This window comes from Lolium perenne, chromosome 3, assembly GCF_019359855.2.
Source record: "Lolium perenne isolate Kyuss_39 chromosome 3, Kyuss_2.0, whole genome shotgun sequence".
In the NCBI taxonomy this organism is placed as follows: domain Eukaryota; kingdom Viridiplantae; phylum Streptophyta; class Magnoliopsida; order Poales; family Poaceae; genus Lolium; species Lolium perenne.
This window is the reverse complement of record NC_067246.2, coordinates 335129520-335137514: the sequence shown is the minus strand read 5'-3', so window position 1 is coordinate 335137514 and position 7995 is coordinate 335129520. Positions and strand designations below refer to the sequence as shown.

General features: G+C 44.4%; 1 long non-coding RNA gene across 1 annotated transcript; it reads right to left on the bottom strand.

The window, feature by feature from the left end:
* Positions 1-3341: 3341 nt before the first annotated feature.
* LOC139837735 (uncharacterized) lies at positions 3342-5843 on the bottom strand. The gene is made up of 3 exons (XR_011754397.1): positions 4639-5843; positions 4128-4284; positions 3342-3646 (listed from the first exon to the last, which is right to left on the bottom strand). It is a non-coding gene; the product is annotated as an uncharacterized lncRNA (long non-coding RNA).
* Between the last annotated feature and the right edge of the window lie 2152 nt (positions 5844-7995).

The following is a 7995-nucleotide window of genomic DNA, read 5'->3' as shown; positions in this document are numbered from 1 at the left end:
CATAAGTGAGCTAGACAAATTGAAATGAAGTAGGGATAAGATAGCAATATATCCCGCACACTCCATACTTAGTTGTTAGGTGTATTTATAATCACCCGGGAACAACAAGATATGCAATGCAAGCATCAATGAATTTGATGCATATAAGCTATATGGCATTTATAACATAGGGTTTAAGGTCTGAGTATCACGATGGTGAGAACGCTCGCCGAACTATTGATGAATTTGCAGAAGTAGCCGATGTCGCTGAAGCAGTCAAAGAACGGGTGTTCGGATCGAAGCCGTAGTCTTCGGATCTTAACATAAGTATGCTAAGTAGTCAAAATGGTAGAAGATACAAATGAAATTTTGACGAAACCAAGCCTTATCCTCCCACCGCTCACTATCTGAGAGAGGCGAAAAGGAAGATGACCAGTAGCTTCCAGAGCTTGAACACGTCCCGATCCTAGACCTTCTCCATGCAGCAGCACCAGTTGTGGAGAGGTGCTCGGTGTTCCGTTGTGTATAATAGGTATAGTTTTAGGATTTCATTAGAGAAGTTTGGTGTGATGCTAGAGTCTGATGGTTTGTCGTTGGGGATCTTATCGCCGGCGCGCCCAGGCACGTGTGGTGGTCTTGCGGGTCGCGGTGATTGGCTTGCTTCTGCTCGATGGATTCATGCTGGAATACCTGTTAATAAGCTCGGTGAGTCATTGTTGCCACTCTTTTTTTTTGAGGAATTCATTGTTGCCACTTCATCTGGGGTGTGGCGCTGCAGCTGTTTCTTATCCTAGTTGTTAGTGGAGGCGAGGGGGAGAGGATGCATAGATTGTTTGCCGTCAGATCCAATGGTTGGCCGGGGTTTCTTCCCGTTGGTGCATTGTCGGACGGATGTCGTCAAGGCTCTCTGGTGAGCTTCTAGGTGGAAGACGATGGAGCTTTTCTTCAAGGCAAATCCCCTAAATAAGCGTCGTCGTCGCCTCTATGGTGGTGCTGATGCTATCATCTTTCTTTCGAACGGCCACGGCGGCGAGGGAGAGGAAGGCAACAACCGCGGGTCTTCTGATGTTGGGCAATGCTGATGGAAGCGTGGAATCTCGATGTCCCCGAAAACTGCGTTTTCTGAAGCGGATCCCAAACAACAGCGAGCGGCCGTCGCAATCTTTGGCCACAAGCTTGGTCCTACTAGTTTGGTTTTTTCGAGTTGGTTTGTCCTCTACGTGAGGATCTTCTTCTGCATCGGTGCAGCGGAGTCTGCTGCCTCCGACGCTCCAAGTGCTTTTGTCCCCGGTTGGTTGGCGCCAGGAGCGGCTGCATTTGGTGGCATGGCGGTCGAGCACAAGCCGATGATATAAATCATACCTTCCATAGTTTTTTTTTTGAACCAGGAGAGACCCCGAAGGGTCAGGAAGCTTTCATTAGTCAACACCAACGGTACAAATTACAGACAGGCCCCCTAAGAAAAAGAAAGTGAAAAGCAGGCCTCGAATATTACAACCAGGACCCTGAAGAAAATTGGGGAAACGCGATCGAGTCCTCAGACGCCGCCGCCGGTCTAGGACCTCCACCATCAGGCACCATCATCGCCGCCGGGGACGTTGCCACTTGGGGCATCGACAACGATAATTCCTGAGGCAGGGTCGGGGAAGATCCTCACTCAGAGGATAGATAGCCGACGAAGAGGTCGGCTTGGAGTGGCTCAAAACACTGAAGATAGCGCCGACGAGCCATGGCCGACGATGGTGAACTCCGAGAACTGCAGCTCCCAACGTGCGAAGCGCACGCTCGTCTTCTCCCTGCCGAACTCCAACTCGATGATCTTTGGATCCCTCCTCTCCCCTTTGTCTATCCCCACGACCACAAAAGGGGATTGAAGGGATCCTCAGATCCTTACGATTTGGCATCCGGCTCCTGAGCTTTATTGAAAGGGATGAATGGAGGACTCCACTCCTCGCCGTCTCCGACCACCGGAGCGCAGCAACAAAGGAGAACCGCTCCCTAATCCAGCCAGAGAAGCTCGCCATCTCCAGCCGAAACCACCCCATCGGCATGACGCCAAACTGGCACGCAGGCCAACAACTACTACTAGACCTACTGTAATATACATAGCGGCCTTCTCTCCCTCTCCAACTCCGGCCGGCGAGGCCGCCGGAGAGGGGAGGGAGAGGAGCCGAGACCCTCTCAGCAACTCTCAAGGAGGAGGCACTGTTCACTGATGAGAGCGGTGTGGGGGGAGAATGAGCTCTACCTTCCATAGTTTCAATCATGGACTGGTTTCAATGCAGTTTCCTAGTCCTTTGAGACCTTCGACCGTTCCAAAAGAAAACATATACTACCTCCGTTTCAAGGAATAAGGCGCCCTTGTTTTACGAGCTTTTTGTTTGACCAAGAATTACTTCAAATAGATAAAGATTATTTGTATGAAATTAATATCATTAAAAAGTGCTTTTCAATACGAATCCAACGAGACTAAATACATATAATATAATCAAGATTTTGTTGCTCAATTTTTATGGTCAAAGTTCATCTTGGAATACGCGTGCGCCTTATTCTTGAAACGGAGGTAGTATTAGGTATGACGACAAAGACATAGCCCGACGGCGTGCAAAACGGCAACACGAACGGCGGCACATCGGATCCGCCGTAAATACACGCCAAGCCAGCTAACTAGCTAGCACGTCGATGGACGTGTAGGCATGCACGGAAGTGCAGCTTCAGAGCAAGTACAACAATGAACGCTTAGCAGGCTACAGCAAGGGACATGTCAGAAAAATCTGATGTGGAAGAGAGAGGGAGGAGGAGAGAGAGAGGAGCTGGCGCTTGCAGTATCGCCGGGCTACAACACACGGAACGAGGAAAAAGGGGCTTGCATGCAGCTCAGGTCCAATGCCATGCGTGCTTAAATAATTAAATTTGAATTAAAGCCTATCTAAGAGTCAATCCAATAGCTAGCTTATTGTATGAATGGGCTTTACAATGGCTGAAGGGTGACATGGCATGGCTATATAGCCAGCAGTGGGCTACTCTATTAATCTTGCTCTCAAGCGTGCCTTGTGCCAAGAGACTGCCGTAGGAGTTTATTTTTATTTTTTAGTGATTGCAGGAGAGTTGCTGTTTTCATTGCAACTAGATGACCCGCTGCGCCCCGGCGCAAAGACCGAGCCCAAGAAGGAATTGAAGTCATGTCTATCGGCAAGAAATAAAATGCAAACGAACCGACAATAAATAGACAAATGATACTTTGTTTGCACACCAGGTTGATCAGAAAATCACCACCAGCAATACAGTCATACAATAGAGGATATAATCTAACGGTTGCACCATAGTAAATAGCCCATATTGCAATAATATGTTCAGTTCTACTCATGCATGTATGCTCCACTGTTTGAGAACCTCTGCTTGGTCAAATTGAAATGTATTGAGGAAGACAGAAAGACAGTAGGAGTATTTAACAAATAACAATTGAAACATATTTAACAAATACTGTGATGGTGTCTAAGCTAAATAGCTAATATAACTGGAGAGCTAAAGAATACATATAAATAAGGCAAAGGGGTTAAACAAAAAAATTGGATTCTGGTATTCTAAATCAAAACTACCTAGATCTTAGAACGGAGCAGTAGGTCCATGGCCTATGGCTTTGCTTGGAGAAGATGGAACACCAAAACTGCAAAAAGAGGTAGAACTACGCATTATTGGTTGTCAACATCTTTGTATCGAGAAGATAACGCCGTATAATTTGTTTGGTTTAGCCTAAGGCTAAGCCAGTAATATTATTTACTATTTGTTTGTATAATTCCAGAACTTGGATTTCCAGATACACTCACATTTACATTTTGTTTTTTCAGGTTTATCTAATTTTCAATGTACCTGTACTCTAATTTATTCTTTTGAAACTTACTATTGATCTATTCTAGAACACTCGAATTCAGAATATTGTTGGCTCTTACTATGTCAAATTTCCCATTAGAATGGAGGACCTTGCATACTCTGATGGTGCTTTCTGATGTGTCAATCTACGACTTCCACCTATTAAGTTTTGTGGGGTTGCTACATCAAGTTTTCAGCATAAGATAGAGTTGTTCGAACAAAATGTTAACTCTAATCTCTAATGAGTTTCAGCGGTCTGGGATCATGGAAACACTAACCTAGTCCTTTAGAACATAAGCTTCAGTGTTCCTTCCTATTTCTGGAAACCAGCAATCGGCACCAGCCTTTGCTCTTGTTGTCTAAAAAAGTAACACAACATCTTCCGATTTTTTATTGAAAGGGTGTAATTCATTGATGGCTTAAAGGCAATGGCACCTGAAGAAAACAACTGGCACCTTTAGGTAGCAGACCAAACGGCTACAGAAACAAGGAAAAGAAAATAACAAAGGCAGTGATTAAACAAATAAATACATGGGAGAAGTAGCAGAGGCCATATGACACAGAGAACAGATAAATAATGAAGAGCATAGCCGCAAAACCCATTTATCACATGAAATGCATGTCATCTCATCACTTTCACTTTAGATTTAAACCAGCATCGGAAATAACACCAATCTAAAGTCAAATAGATTGAAATATTGCAACAATTCAAAAATCCAGACAAACCAAATATACTTGAATTTGAAAAAATGGGAATAGTGGTGTAACTTTTTTTGTACCATGACTCACCTTTTGACTCCGTAGACTACACCTTGGGCCTTCTGACACGATGTCGCTTCCACCTTGCTTCCAAAGCCAAGAGCAAGAGAAAACTGGGTTACAACAACGTCAATAGAAATGTATGATCTGTAATGCATTAAAACAATGTAACAGCAGTTCAAAATTATTATGCGATCCAAAGTAATTAACCACTCTGTAACGAAAGAAGAAAAAAAAAAGAATCAGTAGGTGTAACACACACCAGCTGAACCTCTGTCTATTCAACATTATTAGCTATCAATGTTACCGGTTATGTATTTTAAGAGAAGGGCCTAACAGTGAGAAACAAAAGGCAAACCTAAACTGCTATTCTATTCAGCAATATAAACATTATATACATTTGTCCTCAAGAAAACTGCTTCCCTCTCTAGAAACATAGCTTAACCAGATTTGCATTGCCTACCATTGAACATATTACTCAAACCATAAATAATGGAACTAAATATATTAGCTGCACAAAAACTTATTCATGTCTATGTAGAAGCCCCTTGGAGGCAATGAAGCTCAGTCATTTTCCCTACTGTGAGGGCATAAATAGGTAGTGATGCATTTAGTAACAAATCTTTATCTTGCAATAGATTAACAACCAACTGAAACGAAAAAAATAAATACTGAGATTAATGGAAGAAACAAGAAAAACACATTCGTGTGGAGACAAATAATTTGAGTAGGCTATACCGCTATAGATATTATCCATTGATGAGGTTTAGAAAGAGTATATTACTGAATTATAATATTCTAAACTAAAATATGCTTGCTAAGGTGAAGGCCCAAATATAATATCAGACAATCGTTCTTTCTTTGGACACCAACCCTCTGTCAATAAGTAAGTTAGAGTTTAAGAAGGTGTCGGTCAAAAACATGACAGACAATCAAATTTTGCCTGCAAGAGACCATACCTTCTATTTTTCAATACATTTTGAACAACTGAGCTCTCTGTTTCTATATCCCCAAAGAGTAAGATAATAAACTTACATCTGCAAATAAAAACATCAATTAGTAATTATGAACCAAATTGTCTTGCTGTTCGCCACAACATCTGCAATTCCACAGGATTTAGAGAGGAATTTCAGACTGCTACCAAGAAAAGATAGCATGTAATCGATCAGAGATACATCCGTTCACGCTCCCTTCTCCTCCCTTAGCTAAGTGAACAAGTAAATAAACTGTTTCAGCTTCCGCAGCGCACAACATGAGAGGGAGACTGAGAGGAGAAGGAGGGGATCGACTTGCCTGACGGCTGCCGCCGGCTCTCCAGGCCTCCATCATCTCTTCCAGGCCTACTTCGCTGCTGATTCGCGACGCTTGAGGCGCGTCGGAGTCGACGAGAAAACTGCTTCCCTCTCTAGAAACATAGCTTAACCAGATTTGCATTGCCTACCATTGAACATATTACTCAAACCATAAATAATGGAACTAAATATATTAGCTGCACAAAAACTTATTCATGTCTATGTAGAAGCCCCTTGGAGGCAATGAAGCTCAGTCATTTTCCCTACTGTGAGGGCATAAATAGGTAGTGATGCATTTAGTAACAAATCTTTATCTTGCAATAGATTAACAACCAACTGAAACGAAAAAAATAAATACTGAGATTAATGGAAGAAACAAGAAAAACACATTCGTGTGGAGACAAATAATTTGAGTAGGCTATACCGCTATAGATATTATCCATTGATGAGGTTTAGAAAGAGTATATTACTGAATTATAATATTCTAAACTAAAATATGCTTGCTAAGGTGAAGGCCCAAATATAATATCAGACAATCGTTCTTTCTTTGGACACCAACCCTCTGTCAATAAGTAAGTTAGAGTTTAAGAAGGTGTCGGTCAAAAACATGACAGACAATCAAATTTTGCCTGCAAGAGACCATACCTTCTATTTTTCAATACATTTTGAACAACTGAGCTCTCTGTTTCTATATCCCCAAAGAGTAAGATAATAAACTTACATCTGCAAATAAAAACATCAATTAGTAATTATGAACCAAATTGTCTTGCTGTTCGCCACAACATCTGCAATTCCACAGGATTTAGAGAGGAATTTCAGACTGCTACCAAGAAAAGATAGCATGTAATCGATCAGAGATACATCCGTTCACGCTCCCTTCTCCTCCCTTAGCTAAGTGAACAAGTAAATAAACTGTTTCAGCTTCCGCAGCGCACAACGTGAGAGGGAGACTGAGAGGAGAAGGAGGGGATCGACTTGCCTGACGGCTGCCGCCGGCTCTCCAGGCCTCCATCATCTCTTTCAGGCCTACTTCGCTGCTGATTCGCGACGCTTGAGGCGCGTCGGAGTCGACGAGAAGCGTGAGGAGGCGGCGGTGCTCCTCCCCTCCTCGTCCAGCGGCCCTTGACAACGCGCCGCCGTCCTCCTCCGAGCGCTCTCCTAAAGCGCCTCCCACCGCCGCCGTCCGGCTCCATCCGCTCGCTGCTCGAGCCGGTGCTCCCGGAGCAACAGAGGCGGCTCGGGATTAGAATGGGGAGAGGCGGCTGGGCCGCTGGGGAGACGAGGAGGGGATTGAGGGGAGTGGTTTTTCCCGATCTATGTTTTCACACACGCGCACAAGGGAGGCGACGTGAACCAGCGCCGTGTCTGCACCCGACCAACGGACCCCGCACGAAGCCGGTCCCATTCATCATAAACCAAGGGGAAAGTGGCCGAAGTGAAAAAAGAATGTACAACATCCAACGGCTGGTGTAGTTCGCGGGAGAGAAAAGTTACTGTTTAACCCAGGATGAATGGACGAGATGAAATCCCCCCTTCGGACCCCTTGGCTGGCCGAGTTGCCCAGGCTCCTTTATAGGAGTAATAGTGGGGAAAGAGACTGCCGTAGGAGTGGATGGAGGTGGAGGATGTATGGGGCTGCTGCTGGCCGTCGCACTGCTGTTGCACGAGGAACGAACAGAGTGCATCGTGGCCAGCTGCTAGCTGCATTGACTCGCGTGTGGCGACGCGATCCCAGGGGATCTGGTTGGTGGCTGGCGTGCAGCGCTAGAAGAAAAGGCAGCTGCGAGGCGAGGCGGGTTCTCGAACATGTACAAAATATTGAATCCTTCGTTTATGTTGTTATATTGTCAGAGCATCTTCAGTCCCGTCCCATAAACCGTTCTTCAAACGGTGCCGGAATGAGCGTTTAGGGGACGTGTTTTGTTCGTACCGTGTTTGGTGACATCGCTCCCCAGCCGCATTCCCCAAACTCCAGCCCCAAATATTAAAATACTTTTTTTTTGCATTTATTTCAATAAAGAGTAGAAACATTCCACAAACTAATACATAATTAGGAACGTGGTTTACACTGAGATATAATTTGGAACATGGTTTT